Raw genomic sequence first — 12,166 nt, forward strand, 5'->3', positions numbered from 1 at the left:
GAAGCCCAAATGTTAAATGTTCGTCAGGTATTGTGGAAAAACTCTGACATTTTACGTTACATCTGAGACCTCACAACACCGCTCCCGGATGGGCTCGAACAACCAACCTATTGGTTAACAGCCGAACGCGCTAACCATTGAGCCACGGAAGCTCAGAGATTAAATGGTTGTCAGGTGTTGTGGATAAGTTATGACTTATTACGTTACATCTGAGACCCTACAACACCTCTCTCGGTTGGGCTCGAATCACCAACCTATAGGTTAACAGCCGAACGTGCTAACCATTGCGCCACGGAAGCCCAAAAATTAAATGGTCGTCAGGTATTGTGGAAAAATTTTGGCTTTCTACGTTACATTTGAGATCACACAACACCGCTCCCGGGTGGGCTCGAACCACCAACCTATTGGTTATCAGCCGAACGCGCTAACCATTGCGCCAAGGAAGCCCAAAATTTAAATGCTCGTCAGGTATTGTGTAAAAACCTTGACTTTTTACGTCACATCTGAGACCTCACAACACCGCTCCCGGATGGGCTCGAACCACCAACCTATTGCTTAACAGCCGAACGCGCTAACCATTGCGCCACGGAAGCCCAAAACCTAAATGCTCGTCAGGTATTGTGCAAAAAACTTGACTTTTTACGTCACATCTGAGACCTCACAACACCGCTCCCGGATGGACTCGAACCACCAACCTATTGGTTAACAGCCGAACGCGCTAACCATTGCGCCACGGAAGCCCAAAAGTTAAATACTCGTCAGGTATTGTGTAAAAACCTTGACTTCTTACGTCACATCTGAGACCTCACAACACCGCTCCCGGATGGGCTCGAACCACCAACCTATTGGTTAACAGCCGAACGCGCTAACCATTGCGCCACGGAAGCCCAAAAGTTAAATGCTCGTCAGGTATTGTGTAAAAACCTTGACTATTTACGTCACATCTGAGACTTCACAACACCGCTCCCGGATGGGCTCGAACCACCAACCTATTGGTTAACAGCCGAACGCGCTAACCATTGAGCCACGGAAGCTCAGAAATTAAATGGTTGTCAGGTGTTGTGGAAAAACTTTGGCTTTCTACGTTACATTTGAGACCCCACAACACCTCTCCCGGGTGGGCTCGAACCACCAACCTTTCGATTAACAGCTGAACGCGCTAACCATTGCGCCACGGAATCCCAAAAATTAAATGCTCGTCAGGTATTGTGTAAAAACCTTGACTTTTTACGTCACATCTGAGACCTCACAACACCGCTCCCGGATGGGCTCGAACCACCAACCTATTGGTTAACTGCCGAACGCGCTAACCATTGCGCCACGGAAGCCCAAAAGTTAAATACTCGTCAGGTATTGTGTAAAAACCTTGACTTCTTACGTCACATCTGAGACCTCACAACACCGCTCCCGGATGGGCTCGAACCACCAACCTATTGGTTAACAGCCGAACGCGCTAACCATTGCGCCACGGAAGCCCAAAAGTTTAATGCTCGTCAGGTATTGTGTAAAAACCTTGACTTTTTACGTCACATCTGAGACCTCACAACACCGCTCCCGGATGGGCTCGAACCAACAACCTATTGGTTAACAGCCGAACGCGCTAAACGTTGCGCCACGGAAGCCCAAAAGTTAAATGCTCGTCAGGTATTGTGTAAAAACCTTGACTTTTTACGTCACATCTGAGACCTCACAACACCGCTCCCGGATGGGCTCGAACCACCAACCTATTGGTTAACAGCCGAACGCGCTAAACATTGCGCCACGGAAGCCCAAATGTTAAATGCTCGTCAGGTATTGTGTAAAAACCTTGACTTTTTACGTCACATCTGAGACCTCACAACACCGCTCCCGGATGGGCTCGAACCACCAACCTATTGGTTAACAGCCGAACGCGCTAACCATTGCGCCACGGAAGCCCAAAAGTTAAATGCTCGTCAGGTATTGTGTAAAAACCTTGATTTTTTACGTCAAATCTGAGACCTCACAACACCGCTCCCGGATGGGGTCGAACCACCAACCTATTGGTTAACAGCCGAACGCGCTAACCATTGCGCCACGGAAGCCCAAAAATTAAATGGTCGTCATTTATTGTGCAAAAACTTTGGCTTTCTACGTTACATTTGAGATCCCACAACACCGCTCCCGGGTGGGCTCGAACCACCAACCTATTGGTTAACAGCCGAACGCGCTAACCATTGAGCCACGGAAGCTCAGAAATTAAATGGTTGTCAGGTATTGTGGAAAAACTTTGACTTTTTACGTCACATCTGAGACCTCACAACACCGCTCCCGGATGGGCTCGAACCACCAACCTATTGGTTAACAGCCGAACGTGCTAACCATTGCGCCACGGAAGCCCAAAAATTAAATGGTCGTCAGGTATTGTGGAAAAACTTTGACTTTCTACGTTACATTTGAGATCACACAACACCGCTCCCTGGTGGGCTTGAACCACCAACCTATTGGTTAACAGCCGAACGTGCTAACCATTGCGCCACGGAAGCCCAAAAATTAAATGGTCGTCAGGTATTGTGGAAAAACTTTGACTTTCTACGTTACATTTGAGATCACACAACACCGCTCCCTGGTGGGCTTGAACCACCAACCTATTGGTTAACAGCCGAACGCGCTAACCATTGCGCCACTTAAGCCCAAAAATTAAATGGTCGTCAGGTATTGTGGAAAAACTTTGGCTTTCTACGTTACATTTGAGATCACACAACACCGCTCCCGGGTGGGCTCGAACCACCAAAATATTGGTTAACAGCTGAACGCGCTAACCATTGAGCCACTGAGGCCCAAAAATTAAATGGTCGTCAGGTATTGTGGAAAAACTTTGACTTTCTACGTTACATTTGAGATCACACAACACCGCTCCCTGGTGGGCTTGAACCACCAACCTATTGGTTAACAGCCGAACGCGCTAACCATTGAGCCACGGAAGCTCAGAAAATAAATGGTTATCACGTATTATGGAAAAAGTTTGACTTTTTACGCTACATCTGAGACCTCACAACACCGCTCCCGGATGGGCTCGAACCACCAACCTTTCGATTAACAGCCGAACGCGCTAACCATTGAGCCACGGAAGCTCAGAAATTAAATGATTGTCACGTATTGTGGAAAAGTTTTGACTTTTTACGCTACATCTGAGACCACACAATTCCTCTTCCGGGCGGGCTCGAACCACCAACCTTTCGATTAACAGCTGAACGCGCTAACCATTGCGCCACGGAAGCCCAAAAATTAAATGTTCGTCAGGTGTTGTGGAAAAACTCTGACATTTTACGTTACATCTGAGACGTCACAACACCGCTCCCGGGAGGGCTCGAACCACCAACCTTTCGGTTAACAGCTGAACGCGCTGACCATTGCGCCACTGAAGCCCAAAAATTAAATTTTCGTCAGGTATTGAGGTAAAACTTTGACTTTTTACTTCACATCCGAGACCTCACAACACCGCTCCCGGATGGGCTCGAATCACCAACCTTTCGATTGAGAGCCGAACGCGCTAACCATTGAGCCACGGAAGCTCAGAAATTAAATGGTTGTCACGTATTTTGGAAAAGTTTTGACTTTTTACGCTACATCTGAGACCCCACAACACCTCTTCCGGGCGTGCTCGAACCACCAACCTTTCGATTAACAGCTGAACGCGCTAACCATTGCGCCACGGAAGCCCAAAAGTTAAATGTTCGTCTGGTGTTGTGGAAAAACTCTGACATTTTACGTTACATCTGAGACGTCACAACACCGCTCCCGGGAGTGCTCGAACCACCAACCTTTCGGTTAACAGCTGAACGCGCTGACCATTGCGCCACCGAAGCCCAAAAATTAAATGGTCGTCAGGTATTGTGGAAAAACTTTGACTTTCTACGTTACATTTGAGATCACACAACACCGCTCCCTGGTGGGCTTGAACCACCAACCTATTGGTTAACAGCCGAACGCGCTAACTATTGCGCCACGGAAGCCCAAAAGTTAAATACTCGTCAGGTATTGTGTAAAAACCTTGACTTCTTACGTCACATCTGAGACCTCACAACACCGCTCCCGGATGGGCTCGAACCACCAACCTATTGGTTAACAGCCGAACGCGCTAACCATTGCGCCACGGAAGCCCAAAAGTTTAATGCTCGTCAGGTATTGTGTAAAAACCTTGACTTTTTACGTCACATCTGAGACCTCACAACACCGCTCCCGGATGGGCTCGAACCAACAACCTATTGGTTAACAGCCGAACGCGCTAAACATTGCGCCACGGAAGCCCAAATGTTAAATGCTCGTCAGGTATTGTGTAAAAACCTTGACTTTTTACGTCACATCTGAGACCTCACAACACCGCTCCCGGATGGGCTCGAACCACCAACCTATTGGTTAACAGCCGAACGCGCTAACCATTGCGCCACGGAAGCCCAAAAATTAAATGGTCGTCATTTATTGTGCAAATACTTTGGCTTTCTACGTTACATTTGAGATCCCACAACACCGCTCCCGGGTGGGCTCGAACCACCAACCTATTGGTTAACAGCCGAACGCGCTAACCATTGAGCCACGGAAGCTCAGAAATTAAATGGTTGTCAGGTATTGTGGAAAAACTTTGACTTTTTACGTCACATCTGAGACCTCACAACACCGCTCCCGGATGGGCTCGAACCACCAACCTATTGGTTAACAGCCGAACGTGCTAACCATTGCGCCACGGAAGCCCAAAAATTAAATGGTCGTCAGGTATTGTGGAAAAACTTTGACTTTCTACGTTACATTTGAGATCACACAACACCGCTCCCTGGTGGGCTTGAACCACCAACCTATTGGTTAACAGCCGAACGCGCTAACCATTGCGCCACGGAAGCCCAAAAATTAAATGGTCGTCAGGTATTGTGGAAAAACTTTGGCTTTCTACGTTACATTTGAGATCACACAACACCGCTCCCGGGTGGGCTCGAACCACCAACCTATTGGTTAACAGCTGAACGCGCTAACCATTGAGCCACTGAGGCCCAAAAATTAAATGGTCATCAGGTATTGTGTAAAAACCTTGACTTCTTACGTCACATCTGAGACCTCACAACACCGCTCCCGGATGGGCTCGAACCACCAACCTATTGGTTAACAGCCGAACGCGCTAACCATTGCGCCACGGAAGCCCAAAAGTTTAATGCTCGTCAGGTATTGTGTAAAAACCTTGACTTTTTACGTCACATCTGAGACCTCACAACACCGCTCCCGGATGGGCTCGAACCACCAACCTATTGGTTAACAGCCGAACGCGCTAAACGTTGCGCCACGGAAGCCCAAAAGTTAAATGCTCGTCAGGTATTGTGTAAAAACCTTGACTTTTTACGTCACATCTGAGACCTCACAACACCGCTCCCGGATGGGCTCGAACCACCAACCTATTGGTTAACAGCCGAACGCGCTAAACATTGCGCCACGGAAGCCCAAATGTTAAATGCTCGTCAGGTATTGTGTAAAAACCTTGACTTTTTACGTCACATCTGAGACCTCACAACACCGCTCCCGGATGGGCTCGAACCACCAACCTATTGGTTAACAGCCGAACGCGCTAACCATTGCGCCACGGAAGCCCAAAAGTTAAATGCTCGTCAGGTATTGTGTAAAAACCTTGATTTTTTACGTCAAATCTGAGACCTCACAACACCGCTCCCGGATGGGGTCGAACCACCAACCTATTGGTTAACAGCCGAACGCGCTAACCATTGCGCCACGGAAGCCCAAAAGTTAAATGCTCGTCAGGTATTGTGTAAAAACCTTGACTATTTACGTCACATCTGAGACTTCACAACACCGCTCCCGGATGCGCTCGAACCACCAACCTATTTGTTAACAGCCGAACGCGCTAACCATTGAGCCACGGAAGCTCTGAAATTAAATGGTTGTCAAGTATTGTGGAAAAGTTTTGACTTTTTACGCTACATCTGAGACGCTACATCAGATGTGACGTAAAAAGTCAAGGTTTTTACACAATACCTGACGAGCATTTAACTTTTGGGCTTCCGTGGCGCAATGGTTAGCGCGTTCGGCTGTTAACCAATAGGTTGGTGGTTCGAGCCCATCCGGGAGCGGTATTGTGACGTCTCAGATGTGACGTTAAAAGTCAAGGTTTTTCCAAAATACCTGACGACCATTTAATTTTTGGGCTTCCGTGGCGCAATGGTTATCGCGTTCAGCTGCTATTCAAAAGACTGGTGGTTTAAGCCCTCCCGGGAGCGGTGTTGTGACGTCTCAAATGTAACATAAAATGTCAGAGTTTTTCCACAATACCTGTCGAACATTAAATTTTTGGGCTTCCGTGGCGCAATGAATAGCGCGTTCAGCTGTTAATCGAAAGGTTGGTGGTACGAGCCCACCCGGGAGAGGTGCTGTGGGGTCTCAGATGTAGCGTAAAAAGTCAAAACTTTTCCACAATACGTGACAACCATTTAATTTCTGAGCTTCCGTGGCTCAATGATTAGCGCGTTCGGCTGTTAACCAATAGGTTGGTGGTTCGAGCCCACCCGGGAGCGGTGTTGTGGGATCTCAAATGTAACGTAAAAATTCAAGGTTTTTCCACAATACCTGACGAACATTTAATTTTTGGGGTTCCTTGGGGCAATGGTTAGCGCGTTCGGCTGTTAACCGAAAGGTTGGTGGTTCGATGCCAACCGAGAGAGGTGTTGTAGGGTATCAGATATAACGTAATAAGTCATAACTTATCCACAATACCTGACAACCATTTAATTTCTGAGCTTCCGTGGCTCAATGGTTATCGCGTTCGGCTGTTAACCAATAGATTTGTGGTTCGAGCCCATCCTGGATGCGGTGTTGTGAGGTCTCAGATGTAACGTAAAATGTCAGAGTTTTTCACAATACCTGACGAACATTTAATTCTTGGGCTTCCGTGACGCAATGATTAGCGCGTTCAGCTGTTAATCGAAAGGTTGAAGGTTCGAGCCCACCCGGGAGAGGTGTTGTGGGGTCTCAGATGTAGCGTAAAAAGTCAAAACTTTTCCACAATACGTGACAACCATTTAATTTCTGAGCTTCCGTGGCTCTATGGTTAGCGCGTTCGGCTGTTAACCAATAGGTTGGTGGTTCGAGCCCATCCGGGAGCGGTGTTGTGAGGTCTCAGATGTGACGTAAAAAGTCAAGGTTTTTACACAATACCTGACGAGCATTTAACTTTGGGCTTCCGTGGCTCAATGGTTAGCGCGTTCGGCTGTTAACCAATAGGTTGGTGGTTCGAGCCCATCCGGGAGCGGTGTTGTGAGGTCTCAGATGTAACGTAAAATGTCAGAGTTTTTCCACAATACCTGACGAACATTTAATTTTTGGGTTTCCGTGACGCAATGATTAGCGCGTTCAGCTGTTAATCGAAAGGTTGAAGGTTCGAGCCCACCCGGGAGAGGTGTTGTGGGGTCTCAGATGTAGCGTAAAAAGTCAAAACGTTTCCACAATACGTGACAACCATTTAATTTCTGAGCTTCCGTGGCTCAATGGTTAGCGCGTTCGGCTGTTAACCAATAGGTTGGTGGTTCGAGCCCATCCGGGAGCGGTATTGTGACGTCTCAGATGTGACGTTAAAAGTCAAGGTTTTTCCAAAATACCTGACGACCATTTAATTTTTGGGCTTCCGTGGCGCAATGGTTATCGCGTTCAGCTTCTATTCAAAAGACTGGTGGTTTAAGCCCTCCCGGGAGCGGTGTTGTGACGTCTCAAATGTAACATAAAATGTCAGAGTTTTTCCACAATACCTGTCGAACATTAAATTTTTGGGCTTCCGTGGCGCAATGGTTAGCGCGTTCAGCTGTTAATCGAAAGGTTGGTGGTACGAGCCCACCCGGGAGAGGTGCTGTGGGGTCTCAGATGTAGCGTAAAAAGTCAAAACTTTTCCACAATACGTGACAACCATTTAATTTCTGAGCTTCCGTGGCTCAATGATTAGCGCGTTCGGCTGTTAACCAATAGGTTGGTGGTTCGAGCCCACCCGGGAGCGGTGTTGTGGGATCTCAAATGTAACGTAAAAATTCAAGGTTTTTCCACAATACCTGACGAACATTTCATTTTTGGGGTTCCTTGGGGCAATGGTTAGCGCGTTCGGCTGTTAACCGAAAGGTTGGTGGTTCGATGCCAACCGAGAGAGGTGTTGTAGGGTATCAGATATAACGTAATAAGTCATAACTTATCCACAATACCTGACAACCATTTAATTTCTGAGCTTCCGTGGCTCAATGGTTATCGCGTTCGGCTGTTAACCAATAGATTTGTGGTTCGAGCCCATCCTGGATGCGGTGTTGTGAGGTCTCAGATGTAACGTAAAATGTCAGAGTTTTTCACAATACCTGACGAACATTTAATTCTTGGGCTTCCGTGACGCAATGATTAGCGCGTTCAGCTGTTAATCGAAAGGTTGAAGGTTCGAGCCCACCCGGGAGAGGTGTTGTGGGGTCTCAGATGTAGCGTAAAAAGTCAAAACTTTTCCACAATACGTGACAACCATTTAATTTCTGAGCTTCCGTGGCTCTATGGTTAGCGCGTTCGGCTGTTAACCAATAGGTTGGTGGTTCGAGCGCATCCGGGAGCGGTGTTGTGAGGTCTCAGATGTGACGTAAAAAGTCAAGGTTTTTACACAATACCTGACGAGCATTTAACTTTGGGCTTCCGTGGCTCAATGGTTAGCGCGTTCGGCTGTTAACCAATAGGTTGGTGGTTCGAGCCCATCCGGGAGCGGTGTTGTGAGGTCTCAGATGTAACGTAAAATGTCAGAGTTTTTCCACAATACCTGACGAACATTTAATTTTTGGGTTTCCGTGACGCAATGATTAGCGCGTTCAGCTGTTAATCGAAAGGTTGAAGGTTCGAGCCCACCCGGGAGAGGTGTTGTGGGGTCTCAGATGTAGCGTAAAAAGTCAAAACGTTTCCACAATACGTGACAACCATTTAATTTCTGAGCTTCCGTGGCTCAATGGTTAGCGCGTTCGGCTGTTAACCAATAGGTTGGTGGTTCGAGCCCATCCGGGAGCGGTATTGTGACGTCTCAGATGTGACGTTAAAAGTCAAGGTTTTTCCAAAATACCTGACGACCATTTAATTTTTGGGCTTCCGTGGCGCAATGGTTAGCGCGTTCAGCTGCTATTCAAAAGACTGGTGGTTTGAGCCCTCCCGGGAGCGGTGTTGTGACGTCTCAAATGTAACATAAAATGTCAGAGTTTTTCCACAATACCTGTCGAACATTGAATTTTTGGGCTTCCGTGGCGCAATGGTTAGCGCGATCAGCTGTTAATCGAAAGGTTGGTGGTACGAGCCCACCCGGGAGAGGGGTTGTAGGGTCTCAGATGTAGCGTAAAAGGTCATAACTTTTCCACAATACGTGACAACCATTTAATTTCTGAACTTCCGTGGCTCAATGGTTAGCGCGTTCGGCTGTTAACCATTAGGTTAGTGGTTCGAGCCCATCCGGGAACGGTGTTGTGAGGTCTCAGATGTGACGTAAAAAGTCAAGGTTTTTACACAATACCTGACGAGCATTTAATTTTTGGGCTTCCGTGGCGCAATGGTTAGCGCGTTCGGCTGTTAACCAATAGGTTGGTGGTTCGGCCCATGTTTGTCGTAGAGCCGAGATATTAAGCAAAATGTTCGTCAACTTTGGTATCGTCTCACTTATTTTTATTATGTTACTTATGATTTTTGCACTAAACTTTGGAGGCTCATAACTCTTGTTCTACAAGAGATACTGGGATCTCCTTTGGATATGTTATAGTACTCTTTGCTCCCCATACAAGGATACTTTAAACTTGAGGCTACCTCAATATCGTCGTCAACATACTTTTTGTCTCACTTATTGTTAGAAGGTTACTTTTGATTTTTGAAAATATACTTTGCAGGCTCGTAACTCTGTTTCTACTGGAGATACGGGGATGTCCTTTGAGTATGTTATAGACCAATTTGTCCCCCATCTAGCCATACTAAGAATTAGGGCTACGACAAACAGTAGTCGAGTAATTAAGCTAATCGTATACAAACAAACCCCTCCATAGGAAATACATTAGACTAAATTCTGGAGGCTCGTAACTCTGGTTCTACCAGAGATACGGGGATGTAAATAATGTGACCTTGACACAAATGTTCGGATAATTATAAAGGTCTTTGCATGTTCCAAACACAAAAAAAAAACTTCGTGGTTTCGAACCTGTGGCCTTCCGAGAGTGAGGCGGATGCGATAACCGCTACACTAAAGATATGTTATTATTTTTAATCGAAAGAACAGGGTCAAGTAATTAAGCAATACGTGAACAAACAAACCCCTCCATAGAAAATGCATTAGACTATATTTTGCAGGCTCGTAACTCTGTTTCTACTGGAGATACGGGGATGTCCTTTGAGTATGTTATAGTCCAATTTGTCCCCCATCTAACCATACTAAAAACATTGAGCTACGACAAACAGTAGTCGAGTAATTAAGCTAATCGTAAACAAACAAACCCCCTCCATAGGAAATACATTAGACTAAATTCTGGAGGCTCGTAACTCTGGTTCTACCAGAGATACGGGGATGTAAATAATGTGACCTTGACACAAATGTTCGGATAATTATAAAAAAAAACTTCGCGGTTTCGAACCTGTGGCCTTCCGGGAGTGAAGCGGATGCGATAACCGCTACACTAAAGATATATTATTATTTTTAATCGAAAGAACAGGGTCAAGTAATTAAGCAATACGTGAAAAAACAAACCCCTCCATAGAAAATGCATTAGACTATACTTTGCAGGCTCGTAACTCTGTTTCTACTGGAGATACGGGGATGTCCTTTGAGTATGTTATAGTCCAATTTGTCCCCCATCTAACCATACTAAAAACATTGAGCTACGACAAACAGTAGTCGAGTAATTAAGCTAATCGTAAACAAACAAACCCCTCCATAGGAAATGCATTAGACTATACTTTGCAGGCCCATAACTCTGTGTCTACTAGAGATACGGGGATGTCCTTAGGATATGTTATAGTGCAAATTGTCCCCCATCTAACCAGACTAAAAACTTTGGGCTACGACAAACAGGGGCCGAGTACTTAAGCAAAACGTAACGAAACAAACCCCCTCCATAGGAAATGCATTAGACTATAGTTTGCAGGCTCGTAACTCTGTTTCTATTGGAAATACGGGGATGTCCTTTGAGTATGTTATAGTCCAATTTGTCCCCCATCTAACCATACTAAAAACATTGAGCTACGACAAACAGGGGCCGAGTAATTAAGCTAAACGTAAACAAACAACCCGTCCATAGCAAATGCATTAGACTATACTTTGCAGGCCCATAACTCTGTTTCTACTAGAGATACGGGGATGTCCTTAGGATATGTTATAGCCCAAATTGTCCCCCATCTAACCATACTAAAAACATTGAGCTAGGACAAACAGGGTCCGAGATATTAAGCAAAATGTTCGTCAACTTTTGTATCGTCTCACTTATTTTTATTATGTTACTTATGATTTTTGCACTAAACTTTGGAGGCTCATAACTCTTGTTCTACAAGAGATACTGGGATCTCCTTTGGATATGTTATAGTACTCTTTGCTCCCCATACAAGGATACTTTAAACTTGAGGCTACCGCAATATCGACGTCAACTAATTTTTTGTCTCACTTATTGTTAGAAGGTTACTTTTGATTTTTGAAAATAAATTTTGCAGGCTCGTAACTCTGTTTCTACTGGAGATACGGGGATGTCCTTTGAGTATGTTATAGACCAATTTGTCCTTCATCTAGCCATACCAAGAATTAGGGCTACGACAAACAGTAGTCGAGTAATTAAGCTAATCGTAAACAAACAAACCCCCTCCATAGGAAATACATTAGACTAAATTCTGGAGGCTCGTAACTCTGGTTCTACCAGAGATACGGGGATGTAAATAATGTGACCTTGACACAAATGTTCGGATAATTATAAAAAAAAACTTCGCGGTTTCGAACCTGTGGCCTTCCGGGAGTGAGGCGGATGCGATAACCGCTACACTAAAGATATGTTATTATTTTTAATCGAAAGAACAGGGTCAAGTAATTAAGCAATACGTGAAAAAAAAACCCCTCCATAGAAAATGCATTAGACTATACTTTGCAGGCTCCTAACTCTGTTTCTACTGGAGATACGGGGATGTCCTTTGTGTA

The 12,166-nt window shown here is 45.6% G+C and overlaps 1 non-coding gene across 1 annotated transcript; it reads right to left on the minus strand.

Moving 5' to 3' along the window:
- Window positions 1-373: 373 nt before the first annotated feature.
- Window positions 374-446, minus strand: TRNAI-GAU (transfer RNA isoleucine (anticodon GAU)). The gene has a single exon. It is a non-coding gene; the product is annotated as a tRNA-Ile (tRNA).
- Between the last annotated feature and the right edge of the window lie 11,720 nt (window positions 447-12,166).

This window comes from Phalangium opilio, unplaced genomic scaffold, assembly GCF_054372755.1.
Source record: "Phalangium opilio isolate 3A_F unplaced genomic scaffold, DU_Popi_V2 ptg000101l_1, whole genome shotgun sequence".
Classification (NCBI taxonomy): Eukaryota; Metazoa; Arthropoda; class Arachnida; order Opiliones; family Phalangiidae; genus Phalangium; species Phalangium opilio.